Raw genomic sequence first — 23,685 nt, 5'->3', positions numbered from 1 at the left:
AAAATATCTCTCAGTAAATCATGTGTTGTGTTTCGCTGTAATCTTTCATACTCTGCTCCATGAATGTCAATGACTTGTGTTACACGTGCACATTGAAGTTCTAACACCACCTACTGCCAAATATTAAATATCTTTGGGCTTGTGTATAGCCCGCTCCCCCCAGTTCTTTGTCACCGGAACTGGAAGAGTCACTACTACTGCTACTGCTACTACTACTACTATTGCTACTACTACTACTACTGCTACTAATACTACTGCTGCTACTACTACATCTACGGGTAGTAGTACTACTACTACTTATATCGAGAACAGAACCCAACCAACCCCTTAGGGGCTTCTAACCCGTTCTTACTACTACTACTATTTCTACTAACTACCACTACTACTACTACTACTACTACTACTACTACTACTACTACTACTACTACTACTACTACTACTTATACTAAAGCTTCCTTACCACAAGATTTACATCTTAAATCTTTATAACATGCGATTCCGATTCATTATGAACTACTATGAATCGTTAGAATCACTATGATTCGTTAAAAATCACTGGGGGGAGCGGGCTATACTCAATCCTATCTTTATTGTAATTTAAATGGTTTGCAGTCAATTTTAATATTACGATTAAAGTGAAGTAAATGCTTCCCGACAGAAACAAAATAATTTATTACAAGAGCACAACAAAAATACAAGGTTATTCGACATAGTTTAAACTTACTCCCATATACATACACTGCTTTTTATCAACAGTTTTTTTTTTTAACATTACTTCCACACAAATTGTCTTTCACCAAATTTCAAATGCTTTTTTGGCTTCAACTTAAGCAGCCACAGTCACATTTAAAGCTTAAATCACCAGTACCAGCACTCTTTCCGGTTCCATTTCCGGTTCCATTTCCAGCTCCTTTCGCACACATGGCTTTGTTAAACTTAGGCATAACTGGCTTAGGTTTACTTGTGACAAGGCAAGGAAGACCCAAATATCTACCTGTGTATGAAGCATTGAACAGTAATTAGTTCCTTCTGGATTTACATTTTATCTTTTACATTTGAATCAAGACAATTTAACAGGAGAGAAGAAAAGTAAAGTAGACAGCCCTTTCAACTTAAACTAATTAATAAAGTAGAAATCGATAATGGTTATGGCCAGTGGTATTATTCAAATTATCTTTCAACGACCTTTCAACAAGGATCAAGTAGTTCACAGGATTCCAAGCAACATGCACAGAGAAAAATCCATTCTCCGGACAGCGGTATATTGTACAAATATACGGAATCCTCTTGCTTACTATAGAAATCAGTACGGAGCATACGTTATCCGTATGCTACATAGGCAATGCCCTTAGATGTTACATTATGCCGTTGCAGGATGTCTGACATCTAACAGTTTTCCGTATATCACATGCATGTACTTATATTACCTTCGTCAGCTATATGTTATATACGTCCATTTGTATGTGAGATCCTGAAGGCCTACATTGTTTCATACAGAAAGTACGTATAGATGGAACACTTATACAGAAAGTATTATAAAACACGCGTTTTCAGTTATACGTCTGTTGTACGTTAAGTCCAAAAACTACAGGAATTACGCATGTAACCTATCTTTTTAAGTACGCCACCTACATTTTTTTCTCAGTGTGATACGTAATCAAATGCAGTTTAGTTCGTTCCTCTAGTCGCTGCCTTAACTTAGATTTTTGGGGGGAAATGTTGTTCTGGTAAGACTGTAATTTCTATGGATGGCAGCACTGACAATTCTTCAGGTTCATATTTTCTGTTGTGGAATAACATTATCTATGATTGTGGTAAGTTGAATTTCATTATTTCCTTTCACTTATGAAAAACAAGCAAAAGAAAAATGGTAAATGTTGTATTTTTTTTAGTACGTATGCGTATGTCAGGCTCTTAAAGTGGAAATGGTTTACCCAGAATCGGATCCAAGATTTTCTGAGAGGGGTGCACCAAATCACTACCAAAATAACCAATCACTCTGAAACATTTCAACTCTTCAGAATGACATTTGACAATATTCTTTACCCCTGATAACACTGATCAATAGAACGGAAGGGGAGGGAGAATATTTTAAAGAGAGTCGAAAGTGATTGCAGGAAAATGTTCTTCTCTCCTGCCTTCTGTTTTCTTCTTTACTTAAACTATTGCTTTTGCAAAGCTCGCTTTCTCTTAGGCCCTAAACGGAAAAAAAATAACACCAGAAAATTTCGGAAAGTGTTGCTATTTTCACTGCTAGCTTTTCATTTTAGGTAGTGTATATTTACAACAAAGGGGTGGTGGTGCACGAGTGCACCACCCTAAATCCGACCCTGAGTTTATCCTTGTTTAGATGAATCTTTGTCTATAGAAGATAATGTTTGAGCTTTGAATGTGTTCTTCCCTACTCTGAAATAAAGACAATTTAATACAGGGTGACAAAAAATAAAATAACCCGTACAAAGTTTGGCCTATTCTGCCAGGAATAGAATATCCTGTAGCCAAATAAGTGTTATTTTGTTGGATTCTTGTGTATCTATACATGTTTTTCTCTGCTTCCGCACGAGGAATTTCTTTTTTGCTTCAGAATGGCAACAAAACGCACGGCAATGTTGGAACTGATTCGTCAAGGAAAGCGTCAATGTGAAATTATTAGTTTCCGTGGTGTTGCAAAAATGACAGTCTCAGACGCAGGTTACGATTCCAAGAGCTCGGCCATGAAGAAGACTGTCCCGGAAGAGGAAGAAAGCGCACCGTCAACAGGTCCAAGAACCGCAAGATAACCAAAAAGCAGGTACAACGAAATCCAAGGGTCTCCGTGAGAAAAATCGCTCGTAAGACCGGGATTAACCACGAATCGGTGCGGCGAATGGCGAAAAGGGAGCTCAACTTCAAGGCGTACAAGCTCCAAAAAGTTCAGCTGCTCACGGACAAAAACAAACGCATGCGACTCGAACCATGCCGCCTTCTCAAGTGCCGGGTCGCAGGTGAGCGATGGGAACGCATTCTCTTTACCTACGGGAAACTGTTCACCGTGGAGCAGGCGCACAACCACCAAAACAACTGGACCTGGTCCGGAGAGGCTCCCGGTATCTCAGCCATCGTCGAAAACCACCAAAATCCACAGTCGGTAATGGTCTGGGGCGGAATTTGCTCAAGCAGCAATACCCCTTTGGTATCGTGGATCAAGGGGTCAATATCAACCACGAGGTGTATCCCTGCGGCTTTCTCGAGACTGTTGTACTTCCGTGGGCCAAGCGATAGTTTGGCAACACAGAATGGACTTTCCAACAGGACTCCACTCTAGCCTACAGGGCGGAACGGACCAAAGAATGGTGCATAACCAATTTTCCGGATTCATCTTGCCTGCAGAATGGCCGCCTACTCGCCAGATCTCAATCCATGGAACGATGTATGATTGAGTTTGAAGACCAGTACATGCACTTCATGCCACAAAAGTTTGGAGTCGCTGAAGCAATCACTGCAGCGTGAATGGAACCAATTGTTGCCCGAGGACCTGCGGCCCATCGCCGAACATTTGAAACCATGTTTGGACCTCTGTATCGCAGCCAAGGGCCGCCACTTCAAATCCGGCTGAACATATTGTTCCTAAATAGCCATGCTCTTGATATTACGTGTTGCTTTGCTAAATTCTTTAGGCTCAATAAATGTATGGTAACAAACATTCGTCCGGATTATTTGTTGTCACCCTGTATGGATGTTTTATATTGACTTTATTTCAGTTTGATTCGTGCCTGATCATTGAACATCCTTTTAGTTCTTCGCCCTGTATACATTTTTAACTTAATAACTGATAGCTTATTTCAGAGGAAGTTAGAAATCACTGTCGGCCTGTACAATTTGGATTAGTTCATGCAAAAAGGGTTTCAGGTACCAATATGGCGAAATTGAGTTAACAACGGATATTTGTTCCTATAGGGTACACCTATGTTTTTATGCATAAAAGGCTTCAGTTGTCTACCATGTCATACTTCATAAACAGATGTCAACTTTGATTATTCTACGCAGAATGAGCTTGTTCTGCACTCTTTTTTGTTTTTAAGTTTCCTCTTAACCAAGTTTGACTGAAGTCCTTTTTGCATTACCTAATTCAATTATCTTAACACATCCTCTATTTATAAACTACATAAAAAACTCATTTAATTCTGTTAAACAATTCTCAACAGGGTTATTATTTAAGCCCTCAGTTACTTAATATCTGACATTAATCTTGAAGAACTAATTCTTTTTTCCTTTGAATATGTTCGTTTGTGTGTATGTTTGAAAGAAGATGTGAGCTCGTAATGAATTCCAGTCCCCTAATAGCTATAAATGTAGATATGTAATTGTATTCAAGAGGAGCAGGACAGTGTAGAAAGTTTGACTCAAACTTATGAAATGAAATGAAATGAAACCAAAACGTCCGACGAGTATTCCCTTTAGTAGGCTGAGGGAGACGGTTGATCAAGGCTAATGAAGAGGGAATAAACGGTGGAAGGAGAATCTGGGAGGAAACTCTGGTAAAACCTACGGACATCTATCGGACGGAATTGAAACTAATGATCCTTTCTATTATCTACCAAAGTTTATTTCTTTTTGTTCAGTTCGCAACTAACAGAAAATAAATAAATGCATACGAAGTGATTATGTAGTATTGTCTTACCTGCCAGGAAGAAGAAGATAATAATTAATGCAAGAATACACGCAAATTGAACGCCGTATCTTCTATGCATGATTCGATAACTTCTTACCAGTTATCTGCGGTGTTTTGATTTCGCCGTGAAAACTGCAGAGAGCAGAATACTAGGCAGAGGCATGACGTTTCTACTACAATGAAAGAAAAAATGCACTAAAATAATGACAAATGTGAATATTGTCTTCTAAATTTCAGTGAGTCATGCATTGTAAAACCAATAAATGTATATTTCTGCTGAAACGATTCTATTTTAGCGATCTTCTACTAGATCTATTTGATTTACGCTACACTTGTGTGTCTGGTCATCTGTCTCTTACACGATATTTTCGTCAAAATTTATCTAAATTAAATAGAACTTTGCATACGAGCTTTTTTTGTCTCAGTAAATAACCATATTGTTAGGGAGTAAAAACCTGTCAAAAATAAGAGAAGAAAGAAGGTTAAAATGACCTCAAGATAAAAGTTTTATTATGTAAATTCATTTTTTAAAAATTACGTAACTTTCGTAACGATTATATTTGACCCCGCCAAGTGAACTTGTGGTGGATAAACACCGTGTGTGTGGATTTTCTCGGGGTTCTCCCGTTTCCTCCCACTTTCTTCATTCCACCATTTTATTCATCACTCATAATCACCGTCTCCTTTAGCCTAACCGGCATAAGCGTGGGACGTAAAACTCAAATATTTCATTTTTTTATATTTGATTTTCACGAAACAGCACGTGTTTTGTTTGAGACATAGGAATAGACATTTTTCCAGAAAATTTTGTCGGGGTCAAGAGTGGAGATAAAAATGTTATGAGGCTACACTGGGACACTATTTATAAAAGAGACGTTTCCAGCACAAGAGTAGCACGCAATCGTAATTAAATTTATCTTAGCTAAAGGGGAAAGATGACAGTATCTGGCAGTATGCCTGGAAGGGACACTGTATTAGGATTATCATCTACATTTTGGGGCTGAAACTAGTCAGAGGCAAAAATGTGAATTCATCACAATTTGTAGAACATTTGTAACTTTTCCCAATGTTCACATTACCAGGTTTTCGAAAAACAGAACGAGTTATTATTATTGCCTAGTGGAGACTATTGCTTTTACTTGAGATTAGTCAGAGGCAAGAGAGAATTCATCTCAATATCGAAAAAAAAAATGTTTGACAATATACGTATTTTCTAAATATTATCTAAGTTTCATGAGACATAGCGTGTGTTTTCTTTGAGGTTCCCAAATCAAGCCTATTGTTTGAGGTTGAGATCAATCTGGGGCAAGAAAGTAAATCTACCTCAGCTTTAAGAAAAGTGTTTGAGAGCAAGTTTCCTGCAAAACTATTTCAATTTTCTTCAAACATGGAGTACATTTTCTTTCGAGTTAAGAAATATTCCAATTGGTTGGGTTGGCATCGGTCAAGAACAGTATGATTATTTCCTCCCACTTAGGGTGAAGGCACACTGGGTCGTCACTGACAACTGCAGACGGAACGACCGTTAGAATATTGCATTCAATTGGAGCAACGCACACTACAGCCACTGCTACAACGGGCAGAGAAGTTTGCGGGGCGACAGTCTTGCCGCGCCTAACAGAATGCCAGACCAGACTACGGAGCAACAAGTTGTAACATGTTCGCAAATGGGACAACGCACACTACCAACGGTACGGTGCCAGACACAGTCAACTACACGCAGTGCGCAGTGGAAGGTTTCGTTGTTTGGTGATTCCTTAGAAGAAAGTCGCTGTCGTTGTGGCTGTCGGTCTCGTTCGTTCCCAGACACGAGTCAGACACATCTGTCGTTGTTGCTATCGGTGTCATTCATTCCCAGACATGAGCCAGACATATATGTCGGTGTGTTGTCCCATTATGCCTTCTCCAAGGTGACCAGACCTTTTACTTTCAAAAACGGGACGCATACGAATCGGCGACGAGGGGGTGGGAGTGGAGGGTGACTTCCACATTGCATTTTGGGACTCAGCAGTGTTTTCAATTTACAAAATACACAAGTAAGAATGATAACTCAGCGTTTCTAACTTAAGTACTACCCAACAATAGGGGTCTACTTTTAACTACTTCAACACTCAGAATTCCCACTCAATTCCCACTTGAACCACAGAACACTCAATTCTCATTTGAATATTCAGAAGTTCTAGGCACGGCTGGACCTTCCCAATGAGTGTTGGTGCGGAAGAGTGTAGAATTAGCATTGACCATTTATATTTTGAATAATAATTACGGGACACCTGGGTCAAGTTTGCTTAAAAACGGGACATTTAGGCGTCCCGTTCGAGAACCAGAAAAAACGGGACAACGGTTGAAAATAAGGAACTGTACCGGCTAAAACGGGCCGTCTGGTCACCTTGGCCTTCGCCCTTAATAAAAAGGTTAGTTTTGCTTGTACTTTATGCAGCATCTCTTAGATAGGTTGCACATTGACAAGCGGAAAAAACAGCTGAACCAAAATACGGTACTTTGGCCAATGTAACAAAACTTGACCATACGCTAGACAAAGACATCTCCAACACTGTGATTGAAACACACGGTCATGCACTCAGGCATTTCTCTCCTATAGCCTCGCTACTGGAAAGGAAGCTAAACTCAAGCATTTGTCTCTGCGTCTTCTCCTGCCTTCCTCTGACCCGGCTTGGGTGTCCTGCTTCTCGTCAATGTGCGGGGGGCTTTACTTGTATATACACAATATAAATATCGACTCAGTGAAACAGAAAAGGCAAGTGAGACAAGATATATATTCTGCAGTATTTCTAAGAATTACAATATTAATAACTCTATAATGTTGGGCAAATTATAATACATGTCATGAAAATATTTACAAGGGCAGATTTACTATTCCTACTATTTACTATTTTATCTACTATTTATTTACCATATATTTACTCTTTCCTCAAATACGACTCATGCGATTTTGTTGATATATCATAAATAACCACAATGTTTTGAAGTTTTCCGAAAACATAATTTTGTTCGTAACTCATTAATAACTGCTGCATAATGTGATTTAGTTTAGAGCGGGAAAGTTCAGTGCAACGTCCTGTTCCTTATATTTATACACACAAAGACGAAGTCAAATTATAAAGACATCCAAGAAAGTTCTGTCGCTTTTTGTGGAAGTCTGTATTCAATTGACCCTCAAACCGTGAGTTGAACGTGAATGTAGATAAGGCGAAGGTCAGCTGTTGGTGTGCGTATATACAATATACTACCTGGTTGTAGCAGTTCAGTTACACCGTAAACTTGCGTAAGGACAGAGTGAAGATGGGGCCTCCACAGAGTGTCATAAGGACATGTATGCTGTACGGGTTCAAACTTAGGTCAAACGACGATGCAGCGGGCGGAAAATATGCCAAGCCTTTCGTAAGAGTGTCGTGACTACACGGACAGTGCAGTGATGTTTTAACAAGTTTAAAGACGGTGACGAAACATTCGAAGACGCACCACGTGCCGGAAGACCAACACATGTACAAAATGAAGATCTTCAGACAGCAATTGAGGCGAACAGTGGCCAGACATGTGAGGAACTGGGACTGCAATTCAGCGTGAGTAAAGAAACCTTCGGCAGCATCTCCATCAACTTCGGAAGCACTACAAGTTGGGTCGATGCGTCCAATATGATTTGACACTGGGCCACAAGGCAACGTGAGCAGACACTTGTGTTTCTTTGCTATCTCGTCTGAGGGAGGAGCCATTTCTGGACAGGATGTTGACATGTGCTAAGAAGTAGATCCTATACGAAGCTCCACGGTGCCGTCATCATAGGTTAGCATCCCATGAACCGGTTCCAAAACAGCCGAAACCAGCACTGCACCAGCAGAAGGTCCTCCTGTGTGTCCGGTACAGGGGTCCTCCTGTTACAGGACAATGCTAAGCCCCACATAGCTAGGATGACCCTGGACACCATTCTACGCTTGGATGGGAAACACTATTGCATCCGCTATACTCCCCGGACATTGCACCGTCCTTGGATAATTACCTTCGACAACGCCAGTTCAAATCCCTAGTAGAAGTGCCAAACGCACTTTATACCTTCTTCTCTTCACGGCCCACGAAGTCCTATCGCTATGGAATCCATGGCCTTCCATAACGTTGTCAGAAGATCGTATGCCGATGGGGACTATTCTTGATCTTCCAGGTACGTCTTAGATGACATATCTATGTCGATGATCGAAAGTGATGGGTGAAAAAGCGACAGAACTTTCTAGATTACCTTTATAACAGACTTCCTAAAATATTTTTTTCTTTCTGTATGAATAGTTTATTGACACGTCTTCTATAACTTGTGATTCTAATTTTGAAGTGACATGTTTCAGCTGAAAGTAGTACTATATGTAACACATCCTATATAGTAATCTATTCATGGTGAGTTATTAATGCGTTCACACTCTGAAACAGGATTTTCGGTTTGACTTTAATACGTAAAAGTCCGCTCCCCTAAAAATATCTTGTCTCCCTGCAGGAAAAATTTGTTGGATACACCCCTGCTGTTAGTTGTTTTTACTTGCACGTATTGATCTCTAAAATTTCAGATGAAAAACTTTCAAGCATAATGTTAAAATAATTATATATATATATATATATATATATATATATATATATATATATATATATATATATACTAGCCTTTGGCAAACTGGGGGCTCCGCCCCCAGACCCCCGCGTTTGCTCGGCCTACGGCCTCGCATCTCTTAGGTATCAGCCTTTGTATCAATAATGAATCGTGTGCATTTGCTCTTTAATTAATTATCTGAAATTGGCACAGCTGGGGCCTAGCCCCTTGACCCTCACGTTTACTCGGCCTACGGCCTCGCACCACTTAAATCAACAGTTGTACAAAATTTCAAGGCTTTTTTTCCTTCTAAAAGATAATATTTTGTATCCGAAGGAAACACCCGTTTAAATAACATGGGAATTTCTTCATCTCCCCTTTAGAAGCTTAAAAACTAAAAATATTCACGTGTTGGCAATTTTCCTGTAGGTTGGTCCCGGAAGGCTACAATCATGCCAAATTTCATCATTCTAAACCTGCCGGAAGTGCCTAAACATTTTGGGGTGTAGAAGATGTCCCATATAAATAACATGGGAAAGATTTTTCAGTTCCCCATAAAACCACTCTACAGTTGAAAATTTTTAATTTTCGCGATTTACTTAATTAACGCTAATGAAAACGTACTGTATAAGCATACCGAATTTTAAGTTTTTATTCCAATTTCAAGTACCTAAAATATGAGATTATAGGCCAAAAAAGGCCCATTTAAATAACATGGGGAAACTTTTCATCCCTTCTTTAGACTCCCTAAAAATTAAAAATATACACTTTTGGCAATTTTCCTGTCGGTTAGTCTCGGAAAGCTACAATCATGCCAAATTTAATCATTGTAGCCCTACAGGATGTGCTCAATAATTTATGTCAGCTCATATAGTTTTATATATATATATATATATATATATATATATATATATATATATATATATATATATATATATATATATATATATATATATAGTTTTACCGAGCGAAGTAGCTCAAGTGGTAGAGCGTTGGCTTCGCATTCGGGAGGTCGTGGGTTCGATTCCCGCTGCCGACCATCCTGACTGGGGTTTTCCAGGGTTTTCCTCAGTCCTACCAGGAAAATGCCGGGATGATACCTACTAAACAGGCCCTGGCCGATACCTTCCCAATTCCTTTCCATTGTTATTGTTAGATATCCAGTGTAAAATGGCCTCCGAGCTGTATCTGGTGTTTGTTAAATAAATAAATAATATATATATATAAACTACATAACGAATATAAATTAGGGTTACCATACTTCAAAAATGAAAACCCTGCACGGTACTAAATTACAGAATCTTTGAAATGTCTCAAATGAAAAGAAGTGTTATATATTAATTTACTTTCTTCCATTAGATAGGGTTGTTCAAATATTACGTAATCACATTTTTAGTCATTTTAGTAGATCATCTTCTCCTGGCAAGATTTTTTTTTTTTTTTTTTTTTTTTTAATTTCTCAGGATCTGTTATGTTTCATGCTTTCAGAGTCTGTTTTAGCTCATTCAAGGTATGACGTTTCCTTTCAAAGTTTTGTCTGTTACTGTTGTATTCTTTTTTTTTTTTTTTTTAATCAGAACAGTTAATTCATTGGCAATATGTTCTGGTGGCGTTTGCTATTTTCCCTGGTAAGCAGAGTATAATATTTCCTTCCTTTTTTCTTCGCTGAAATCTGGGACATTTAAGCGTCCCGAGAAATATTTTCGGGGCGCAGATCTCGATTCCGTGACGGTTCCGGATTTTCCGGGACAAATAGCAACCCTAATATAAATATATATTCATGAGATTATTTCCTTATATGAACTGAGCCGTCAAGCAGTAACATTTTGACTTATTTATCTTGAAAGAAGCATAAACATGTAGACTAGACTCTCAGAATTCTTGTATGTGGTCACACTATTTTATACTGAGTAAGTTTAAATCAAAGTTGAGTCATATGGAGTGCCTCCATACTTCATTATATCTCAAAGAATCTTTCCGGATACCAATTTCAAGATTGATAAAGTTGTTTCCTATCCAGCTTGGCCGCCAAGATCGCCAGATATTCTATCATATGATTTATGACTATGGGCTGAAGATAAAGTAAAATTGTATCGCGATATACCCGCCTATTTGACATATATCTCGTATGCCTTCTAAAGCTAAAACTGAATTGATGCTGCTATAATGCAATTTAAGGTTTATCGAGAAACCTGTAACTGAGGAGGTGAGTACCACTGCAAGTAAAAACCTAGACCCCACTTCAAATGTTCTGCCACGTAAATCGTCCTAACGGCCAGGAAGTAACGTAACTAAGGGAGGTGTCCCGGGTACCGGATTGGGAGCGGAAGAACTAGGAAAATGTTTATTTACACTATAAGGCAAGGAAAGGAGTTTTAGCAAACTAAAAGATCATTAAAAAAAATTGCCTCAGAAACTTAACAGGACAACAAAGGATCACATCCATAGAGCATAAGTTAGTTTCAAAGCTATCTTTTGAGGACATTGCAAAACCTTTTGCGGCCAAAAGAGTCCGCAAAATTATGTTTTAGTTTCAGCTTTTCGTGTTTTCATTTAACTTACATCGATCTAAGATATCTGCAAAATGTCCGAGTATAATATTCGAGACAACATCTTGACTGCTTGTCGTAATTAAATATCCTATTCTAAAGCAATAGACTGTTGATTCATTCTACACATATGCACATCCCGATATAATTCCAAAAAAACATTATGCTTTGCAGTTATGATAAGACTATAAGAATATGTCAAGCATGCTACTCTCAGATTATTTGGCAATCAAATACTAATTATTTTGGTGCTTTATCTAGTACTACATATTAAATTATGTACTGCATTTTTAAAATCAAGCTTTACTACTAGAAGAAAAAAATTGAATAGGAGAATTACTGTGTGATGTCAATATCAAGTATAGTCGGAGAGTGTTTTGGTTTGGTTGATCAGGAGGGGGTGGGGGCGCTAAGGCAAGTTATTGGCCCGGACGACTAATAGCCTAATTACGACGCTGTGGTCATGGCATCAAAATTAACCGCAATCAGGAAAGAGCTTACTAATACTGCCTAAGAATATGCAATATAGTCTGTTCTGTAAATTTCTTAAATACTTTTTAAGGAAATATATAGTACTTACTTGAAAATCTTTTTCACGTAAATTTTTCATTTAGAGATAAATTATATAATTTTTAAATCTAAAGACCCATTTTCCTATCAGTTTGTTTGCCTAGAAACGATAATTTTAGTTTATTGTTGCGATATCTGCTGTACGCTTTCTTGCCGAAAGATGTAGATACAAGAAGAGATGGTTGAAAATCTAGTTTAGTTCTTTTTTTCATTACTTGATGTCAAGATACCAAGAGAATCAAAATTTATATATATAAAAATTAATGTTATTTTAAACAGTTTTTTAATGATAAAATTCTCATTCAAGTTTCAGTCAATTCTGATTTATTTTTTTTAAAAAAGTCTTATTGTTTAATTTTTTCATTATCATTCTACATCTAGCCAACGGCCAGGCACGTAGCCAAGGGGGATGGGGGTTCGGGAAGTCCGGACCCCCCTGCCTTCGAAACAAATAATGAAAAAAAAATAAGGAAAGATGAAACAAAAAGAAACGAGAAACAGAAGAATCAGCGTTACAGACACTATTCATGACTTTGCATTGGATATCGTAACAAAAGAAACACTGACCGAAGGTTCAACATTCACTGTATTTTAAACTGCAGGGTGTCCAATATACAATATACGTTGTTTTCATGACCCGGAGTTTGGGATAGTAGAACTTTTGAACCTGAAATGTTACACAAATAACGATTATACCAAAATGAAGCCTTGTTCATGCATAGATTTTTAAACTAGGAAGCAACGATTGAAGTACACTAGGAACCACACAGTGTTGCCAGATGTAACCGTAGGTGTAAATCAATTTTTTTGCAAAACATGGAAATTGACTCATAACTCATACATATGGATGTTCTGTCGTTAATTTTCAGTTTGTTTAGTTGGAGTAGCTTGGAAACTATGGAGCAGAAAAAAGAATTTTTAATTTCCACCGATAACTAATCGGATGAAGCCTCTGTAAGGGGGAATTATAAAAATCCTTGTTTTCATAAATTAACACTGAATTGGCAACCTGCTGATGTTTCAGTGCATCAAAAGGTGTGTTAAGGATCTGTCTACATTATGCAATTCCTGAAAACAATGAAAAACAAACTTTGAAATTATCATGATAAAATTTTTACTTACATGCACCCGGCAACACTGCTATTCATTTCTATGGGACTATTTAAAGCAAGAGGTATACAAGAACAATTCTCGAACTATTCAAGACCTGGAAACGAACATTTACAGTGCCATTGAGAACACAACACTTCTAATCTTCGTAAAGATGCTGCCAACCTGATGAAACATGTGAACCAGTGTTTGAATCAAAACAGAGGACACTCCCAGCATCCGATGTAGAGCTGGTAACTCATTTCAGATAGTAGCAGTATTGCCTGGTGCATGTAAGTAAACGTTTTATCATGATAATTTCAAAGTTTGTTTTTCATTGTTTTCAGGAATTGCATAATGTAGACAGATCCTTAACACACCTTTTGATGCACTGAAACATCAGCAGGTTGCCAATTCAGAGTGTTAATTTATGAAAACTACGATTTTTATAGTTTCCCCTTACAGAGGCTTCATCCGATTAGTTATCGGTGGAAATTAAAAATTCTTTTTTCTGCTCCATAGTTTCCAAGCTACTCCAACTAAGCAAACTGAAAATTAATGACAGAACATCCATATGTATGAGTTATGAGTCAGTTTACATGTGTTACAAAATAATTGATTTACACATTCAGTTACATCTGGCAACACTGTGTGATTCCTAGTGTACTTCAATCGTTGCTTTCTAGTTCTAAAATATATGCATGAACAAGGCTTCATTTTGGTATAACCATTATTAGTGTATCACTTCAGGTTCAGAAGTTCTACTATCCCAAACTCCGGGTTGCATTGTATATTGGACACCCTGTATAATAACGGTTTCGGATATCTATCATCAGACACTATTGAACATAAATGAAGATAAAGACATATAGTCATTCTTATGAAAAAGTCTAAATTTTATTGGTTGAAGCCTCCAGCCAATCCCGTAGATCCCCATGTTCACTTTCCATCCAATCACGTTCCGCCATTTTTAGTCCTTATAAGGACCTTTTTCAATTTCATCTTGTCTGCACTATCCAAAATTCTCTGCCATAATTCGTGAATAGTTAAGTCCCCTGTCCAGTTCATCAGCTTATCTCTTCCTACCTTCTTTATCCAATCTGCTTCTTTCCATTTCCTTATCATTCTCTTCTCTATCTCCAATACTTCCGCCTTATCCCAATTCATTCCGTGATTAGTCTCCTTAACATGTTTATAAACCGCATTGATATCTTTCTTCTTCTTCGCATCATTTTTATGTTGTTTGAGTCTAGTGACTCCCAATAGTTCTCTCTACAGTCTACGTGTCTAAGCTTCACCTCTTTCTTGTGTAATTTTGGGAAACCCTTCATTCTTGGTATCCTTCCTTTTATTTTTATCCATTTCTTGCAACCTCTTCCTTCTTTCATTACTCTCTTCAATAGATTATCTTCCTTCATGTCCTTATCCTCTATAACCTCATATGTGTCGTCACGTAAATCCTCCAATTTCTTCTTGAACCATTCTTTCTTCATGCTCCATCCTTGTCCGCCTGTTCTATTGCTATGTCCTTCCTACCTCTCAACGTCATAAAGCCCCTTTTTCCTCCTTCTTCAAATTCTCTTTACTTCTTTTCTTCATACTGTCCTTAACTACCGCTGCTGCTCTCCTTCTTCTGTAGGGATGCGCACGAGTCGAGATTTAAGCCTGTCTCGACTCGACTCGAATTCGAGTTGAGACATCTCGAAATTCGAGTCGAGACAAAATATACGAGTTAAAGTATACGCACACATCAGCCACACCATTATGGCTACCTACCTAATTGTCAGTATGTCGACCTTTGGCACGGATAACAACGACAACACGTCTTGGCATCCACACAATGATCTTTGGTAGGTCGCTGGAGAGAGTTGACACCACATATGCACACACAGGTCACCTAATTCCGGGGAGGGGGCGATGCGCCCTGACGTCACATTCAATCACGTCCCAGATGTGTTCGATTGGGTTCAGATCCGGCAAAGTTGGGGGGGCCAGCACATCACTTGAAACTCGCTCCTCGAACCACTCCATCACACTCTTGGCCTTGGGACATGGTGCATTATCTTGTCGAAAAATGCTATTACCATTGGGAAACATGGTCGGCATGAAGGAGTGTGCGTAGTCTGCAAGCAATGTGCGATACGCCTCGGTCGTCATGGTGCCTTGCTCGAGCTCCACTAGCCACATGGATGCTCACGTGAATGTTCCCCAGATAATAATTAAGCCGCAGCCAACTTGTCTCCGTCCCGCAGTACAGGTGTCAAGGAGCTGTTCCTTTTGAATACGACATATTCGCACCCTCCCATCGTCATGATGAAGAAGTTGTCGGGATTCATCAGGAAATACAACGCTCTGCCACTATGCCAAGCAACACTGCAAGATCAATCAGTTGGAAAAGCAGGAGATTCGAAGATAAAAAAAACAGGAGAAAGCAGTAGACACATACAGTGGTGACGTTTGAATGTAAATCCGGGGGGGGGGGCAATAAAATTTGCCATTCTTAAGGGGGCAGTAGTCAAAACAAGCAGTTCAGAATTCATTTCTGATGAACTACGTTGAACAAATAAAAGGGAAAGCCCCGATTTATATTAATATTATTTGATACACACGTGTGTGAAGTTAAACGTAGTGAAACAGCAAAGTGGAGTGGGAAAATGTCTTTTCATGCACGTAACGATAACGTAGCTATATGGTACAGTCAGACGTGATCGTGGCGTAAGACGATTTCTTACTGGCGATCGTGGAGAAATGATTTAAGCCACTCTTCCAACCCAAGTCACAATCTAAACAACACTTACTTGTAAATCTTACAGAAAGTCAGAATATAGGCGAATCTTAGAGAAGATGACGTAGAGTTGTATTCTTTGCATTCATATTATATACAGTAAAGCTCTATAACTATATGCTCTACAGAGCTTTGTGTATTATAACAGAGAAATTTCATCTTTTTATGTGAGGAAACCTTGAAAATTCAATATTAATAATCTTCAACTTCTCGAAGTAAGGAGAAAGCAGGAGATTGTTCACTTTTCGTTTTCTTTCGCAGTAGATCAGTAGAACGTAGAAAAAGCAGGAGATCTCCTGCAAAATCAGTACATCTGGCAACACTGATGCCAAGGTCCAGTGGTGATGGTCACGTGTTCATTTCAGTCGTAGTTGCCGATATCGTGGTGTTAACATTCGCACAGAATGGGTGGGTTAACATTCGCACATTCGCACGCAACCGGGCTCCGCTAGTATATCGTTGTCTTAAGTAGCTTTCCAATTGTCTCACCGTGCTGCTATAACGATAACATTTATAAATATGTATATGTTGATATGGACAACAGTCCGTAACGTATATCACTTTCTTTTATGGCCAGACCTGTACATTTAATTTGTTTTGTCTCCAGACATGTATAAACATGTTTTCCTACACAGCTCGAATATAATACGGAAAGAGGCTATTAATAGTGGACGTATTCTCAATCATAAAGAAGGAATATTGTGAAAAATAAAAAAGCTAAATGCAGAAAATCTCCTGAAAATACATCAGTTTAAATATATTTTATCTTGGGTGTTATTATTGAAACATTTATTGAGTAAGCTACGTTTTAATTAGTTCTAGAAATTATAAAGAGCGAATTTAGGACTAATATATAGATGTTATATATTAAATGGTGCCAAACTCACGGGAACTTGTGAGACTAGCTGGAAATTAAGTACGCCAGTATTCAAAAACGTAGTATATGTTATTTCGACATAAAAAGGTGTATAAACCTGTAATAATAAGTGTACCAAATAATGGTGATAATTTTTGTGATCGAATTGAAGAAATTAACACGTTATCAATAGAAACAATGTATAGTTTAGCTGAAATGATTCGTCAATTGGGGCAGCCCGGATTGAACACATTACCCAGCAAGTGACAAAACGAGTGACGCAACAAGTGACAGAACGAGTGGATGCATGGATTGAACACATGTTCATCAAATGTCCAGATTGAACAAATAACTCAGCAAAAAACAGAGCGAGTAACCCAGCAAGTAAGGGAACAAGTAAATACGAAATTAGAACGAACTTGTGCTAAAGAGGAATTGATACTTCAAAGATTTGAGGTTATGCAAAGTTTAATCAACGTAGTGCAAATGCAAGCCAACGAAAATTCAAGCCAAACAAGGAAGCTTTAAAGTGTGGTAGCTCTTAATGTTAAACTTGGAACGTATGAAGGTAGAAACATCCATCCCAATGGTCAATGCAACAAATTTGACACCTCAAGCACCTGAGAGTCGTTTACATGAAGAGGATCATCATCTAATTCAGAAAATGAGAAAGAAGACAGTAAATGTATAGAAAATGTATGTGGACCCTCATCTCCATGTGCATAAGGAAACCCCAACTCACGTGAAATATAATAAAGTAAGGTATCCTAACTTTCAAGTTCAGCGAGGTTAGATCCATGACTAAATTTAGGGTAGGTCAGATGATATACCAGCAACCGTTTTCTTGGGAAATATTGAGGAAGAGTGTGACTTAAATAGAATACCTAAGTCGCAACTTCTTAGAATCGTACCACATATTTTATTGTCTACTTGTTCTGCTTGGTACGAAGTTATAAGAAACAAAGTTCCATGTTCCGTTGAGGGGGTCCAAAACTACACTGGACTCCCTTAAGCTAACCTGACTTAATCTAACCTAACCTAACCTAACCTAATAGAACCTAATATAACGTTATATTATGTAATCAAATGAAAATCAATTGAAAGAAGTTGTGTCAAAGACACTGGACCCCCTTAACGAAACATTGACCGAAACAAATTACATGGCTATGCAGATTTTAAAATTGCCTTCATATCCAATTTCGAAATTGATTTTATTTAAGCCAATTGAGACGCTGTAATAAGCACTGTTCATCACACTGTATGTAGCTCCTGTCTTTCGAGATATCTAGTATTGCGCAACGGAAAACTTCTATTTGACAGGGATCGTAAGAACACGCATCTGTAGATTATTTCATTCCGGATTCGTTGATATCGAGTGTGACACGTTGGATTGGGACTTAAAGACGACATACTGGAGCCATCATCCAGAGGGCAGCATGATACGTTATTAACAAATTATTAACAATAATCTTAATAGAAAATTACCAGAATTTAGAATATGATTGATATTATATTATTAACAAACTAATAGTAATACAAGTAGCAGATACAAAAGGAAAAGAAAATGAAAATAATCAAAGACTTCTGATAGTTTTTCGTGGTTATCAACGTCTACGATAGATATCTTCTATGACGAATCTCAATTTTGTATAAAATTTCATAACATGATACATAACATCAGCAGCAGTAGTTAAAGTAGGATGGTAGATATTATTAGTAAGAGAAGCGCGATGATAAGTTTATCATTGCTGATCCAAGTGGGCTGTTAAAGTCGATAGCGAACAAAAATACGATGGTAGAACAATAATACACATCGTTGGTAAATCAGTTCCTATTCTCCCTAAGTTGATAAACATGATTTTCACGAAACACAAAATACAGTAAATATCTACTACTCATACATGATGCGATATGCCTCTGCGGTCATATCCAAGTAATTAATTCGTATTTCATATTTACTATGTACTATTTAACTTCACCTGTAATACTTTTTTTAAAATTTGAAGAAGACATATTTGTGTTCTATTTAGATAGCCTTAAGGAAAACTGCAAAATAACTATGAAATTCCTCGATAGATATATATATTCGCTTCGATACCCATGAATCACCGCAGCACATCCAATATTTCTTGACCTGATATACATTGCAAAAATCCAGGTAAAAGAAAGATGTATTTAATGATAATCAGAAAACTTACCATCATTTCAAAATACATACTGCAATAATCATCGAAATACGGAAATTTTGTCAACTATTATTGCATATTTAGTACTGATAATTTTGACAGACTTGTCCATATGAAGATTAAATCATGTCTGAAGGCTTCGGTGGTGTTGAGGGAATAGGACCCTCAAGCCTAAAAGATTTAAGCTATCATTTTGTTTGTCATATCTTTCTATTACAAAAATAATCAATTCTTATTCAGGCAATGTTATCTAGTTCACTTCACACTGAAGATAGAATTTCTTCAATAATTTGTTTCTTTGCGATTCTTTCTCTGCACAAATTTTATAAATTTCGTTGAAGTTTTATAATTCCAAACTGCAATACGTATTTAATTCAATAACAGAATAATATGTTTCTTTTTTTCACTTCCGAGAATAAGTTTCTTCAAGAGTGTTCATGGTCTATTTATAATGATGTTTTCAAATGAACTTAAGTACAGATATATAATCTGGGTACTACTGATAAAATTAATTAAACAATATAAATTTCTCAACTGTTTTACAACAAACTTTCATAACATTAAAATGAACTGCGAATTGCACATCAAGACATAGAATTAACTGTTGTAACCCACGCAGTGGAGCACTACAGCCGGCCGCTGGTTTAGTTTAAAATTTTAAACTTCGTTTAAAATTTTATAATTGTATACTAACAATGAACTCAGTCCATGTATGAAAACAAAAGGAATAGTGACGTTTCAGTAATATACCATCAAGTTATTATCGTTAATTATTCGAAGTTACTTCAGGTGACTTGTATTTAGTCATCAATCTGGTCCTTTCTTCCTCTGTACAATTATAGAGTTTCAAATTTCGAAAATTGTGCGTACCTATAGACTTTCCATCTCAAGTGTTAAAGACTGCACAATTTCGAAGTAGTTTGGTTATCACATACGGACCTTTTCATAGGACAGCGGATTTAGATTTCTCGGCGGTTATCCGTGGCGACTACTGTATTAACAATAGTACTAAGTTCTGGAGTTGGGTCTGTCATGGTTTCTACAGAATTCGTACTTACATTCCGGACATATCGATTACTGTACCCTCTGCTACAGTTCCGATTCCATGTGCTACCACGTCTATTGTTCCATGATTGATTCCACTTCATATTGTTATTGTAATTATAGTTTCTTCTATTAGGAACCAGGCGATTACATGGATTTACATCATCTTCTGACTGCATTGCGAAATCTGTTTTCAAACGTTTTACAAAATTCACCCTCGGATTTCGCGCAATTGACTTGGTTTTGTCATCTCGATCCCAGGATTTATTCATCGGTTGTCTATTTCCATCTTGCATATTAGTGATTCTAGTAATTAAATCATCCGAGTTCGGACTAGGAGTAGCCCGTAGTATTTTAGCGTCTTGGGCCGGAATCGCATTCAGGATAATTTCCATCAACTCCGCTTCGTCCGGCTCTTCTACAATATTTCTATAGTTGTTAACAATCATCCAAACAAAATCAACGAGATTACCATTTTTCGTACTGTCATATCGCATATACTGTAACTGACGCTTCTGGGCTCTTTCCAAATTTTGATTTAGGTATTTTTTTCTGAAAAGGTGTACAAAATCATCAAAAGTTTTTATTTGCGATTTCACATTCTTAAACCATGCAATTGCGTTCTTTGTTAGACAACGCTGAGCCACTACAAGTTTTTCTTTGTCCGTTAGAGAGAATAATTCTATAGTCTGTAATAATTCATCTAGGAAATTTTTGGCATAGCCGTTATTATTATTCTGGCCATTAAACCTTGGGAAATCCCGTAAATCTCTGAAGCTAATATTACTAGGCATTCTGTTCGCACTTTCTATCGTTTGCCTGTCTGATCGTTCGGTATTTTGTATATTCCTTATATTTAGTTGTTTATGCTCCGAGTTTTCGGCTGATGTTAAATTTAGCAACTCCTTATTTCCTTCTCCATGTCCGGTTATATTTGTCAATTGTCTAGCTTTAGTATCTGTCTGATGTAATTCGACTACCTTCTCCTCTAAGACAGTTATTCGAGTTGTCATTTCATCTTCTAACTTCGTGATGTACAGGGTATTAGTATCCACATTGCGTTTGCATAAAGTGATCTCATTCTGTAGATCCACTACACTAGTTTTTATTTCGTCATTGTCCTTCATGATAGATGTTGCGTTTTCTTCCAGTGCACATATGCGTTGTTCGTTATTTTCTGTCTTTTCTTTAGTCATTTTAAATTCTTCTCTCAAAGAGTCAACGATTTTCTCTGTTTCAATCCGACATTCCTCTCTGAATTTTGTACATATCTGTTTCATTTCACTCCTGACTGCATCAAACTCATTCTTCAAATGAATTTTAACTTCAGCGATCGCATTATCAGTTTTCGATACTTGCTGGCGTGTGTCTTTAATCTCACTCTTCACGGATTTCATTTCGGTAAGTATTAATCTTAACATATCATCAGTACTTAAATTAGATTTATTTACATTAGTTACCCCACTCACTTCATCTTCCTCCAATTTCTTCTTTTCATTTTCTTTTTCTTGATCTTTACAAGGTTTCTTCGACATAGTTTCATCCTCTAGGCTATTCTCAGTGATTGTTTTCTTATCACACGAACCACACTTCCAGGGTAATTCTCTCTTACTTAAAGACTCCTGTTCATTTTCCGGTATATTCAAACACTTAAAATGAAAAGATAGTTTACACATTTCACATTCAACCGACTTAGCATTCATTGTGGTATTACCGTCCATAGTTATCATTATATCATCACAACATCCAAATTTCTCATCACTATTAATGTTTTTGGTTTTCACCTTATCAACGTCTTTACGGTGAACTTTATGTCGAGTTTCCATTAATACACTAATCACTAGCTTGACGGTCACACATCCCGTCACCACCTAAAATCCTTCTTCCATATTTTGTCATCAAACGTATCATCTTCCTTATAGCGTACTTCCCAATCTCCTATTTTTCCACTCGTTACCAAAATCCTGGCTGGGTCGCCAAATTTACTGTAATAAGCACTGTTCATCACACTGTATGTAGCTCCTGTCTTTCGAGATATCTAGTATTGCGCAACGGAAAACTTCTATTTGACAGGGATCGTAAGAACACGCATCTGTAGATTATTTCATTCCGGATTCGTTGATATCGAGTGTGACACGTTGGATTGGGACTTAAAGACGACATACTGGAGCCATCATCCAGAGGGCAGCATGATACGTTATTAACAAATTATTAACAATAATCTTAATAGAAAATTACCAGAATTTAGAATATGATTGATATTATATTATTAACAAACTAATAGTAATACAAGTAGCAGATACAAAAGGAAAAGAAAATGAAAATAATCAAAGACTTCTGATAGTTTTTCGTGGTTATCAACGTCTACGATAGATATCTTCTATGACGAATCTCAATTTTGTATAAAATTTCATAACATGATACATAACATCAGCAGCAGTAGTTAAAGTAGGATGGTAGATATTATTAGTAAGAGAAGCGCGATGATAAGTTTATCATTGCTGATCCAAGTGGGCTGTTAAAGTCGATAGCGAACAAAAATACGATGGTAGAACAATAATACACATCGTTGGTAAATCAGTTCCTATTCTCCCTAAGTTGATAAACATGATTTTCACGAAACACAAAATACAGTAAATATCTACTACTCATACATGATGCGATATGCCTCTGCGGTCATATCCAAGTAATTAATTCGTATTTCATATTTACTATGTACTATTTAACTTCACCTGTAATACTTTTTTTAAAATTTGAAGAAGACATATTTGTGTTCTATTTAGATAGCCTTAAGGAAAACTGCAAAATAACTATGAAATTCCTCGATAGATATATATATTCGCTTCGATACCCATGAATCACCGCAGCACATCCAATATTTCTTGACCTGATATACATTGCAAAAATCCAGGTAAAAGAAAGATGTATTTAATGATAATCAGAAAACTTACCATCATTTCAAAATACATACTGCAATAATCATCGAAATACGGAAATTTTGTCAACTATTATTGCATATTTAGTACTGATAATTTTGACAGACTTGTCCATATGAAGATTAAATCATGTCTGAAGGCTTCGGTGGTGTTGAGGGAATAGGACCCTCAAGCCTAAAAGATTTAAGCTATCATTTTGTTTGTCATATCTTTCTATTACAAAAATAATCAATTCTTATTCAGGCAATGTTATCTAGTTCACTTCACACTGAAGATAGAATTTCTTCAATAATTTGTTTCTTTGCGATTCTTTCTCTGCACAAATTTTATAAATTTCGTTGAAGTTTTATAATTCCAAACTGCAATACGTATTTAATTCAATAACAGAATAATATGTTTCTTTTTTTCACTTCCGAGAATAAGTTTCT

At 37.1% G+C, this 23,685-nt stretch overlaps 1 long non-coding RNA gene across 1 annotated transcript; it reads right to left on the bottom strand.

Moving 5' to 3' along the window:
* Positions 1–653: 653 nt before the first annotated feature.
* On the bottom strand, positions 654–12,491 carry LOC145679656 (uncharacterized). Its single transcript, XR_014130493.1, has 3 exons — positions 12,372–12,491; positions 4,661–4,824; positions 654–994 (listed from the first exon to the last, which is right to left on the bottom strand). It is a non-coding gene; the product is annotated as an uncharacterized LOC145679656 (long non-coding RNA).
* Between the last annotated feature and the right edge of the window lie 11,194 nt (positions 12,492–23,685).

This window comes from Thermobia domestica, chromosome 2, assembly GCF_964235325.1.
Source record: "Thermobia domestica chromosome 2, izTheDome1.hap1.1, whole genome shotgun sequence".
NCBI classification, from domain to species: domain Eukaryota; kingdom Metazoa; phylum Arthropoda; class Insecta; order Zygentoma; family Lepismatidae; genus Thermobia; species Thermobia domestica.
The sequence above is the reverse complement of the archived record's forward strand: the minus strand, read 5'-3'. Positions and strand labels throughout refer to the sequence as shown.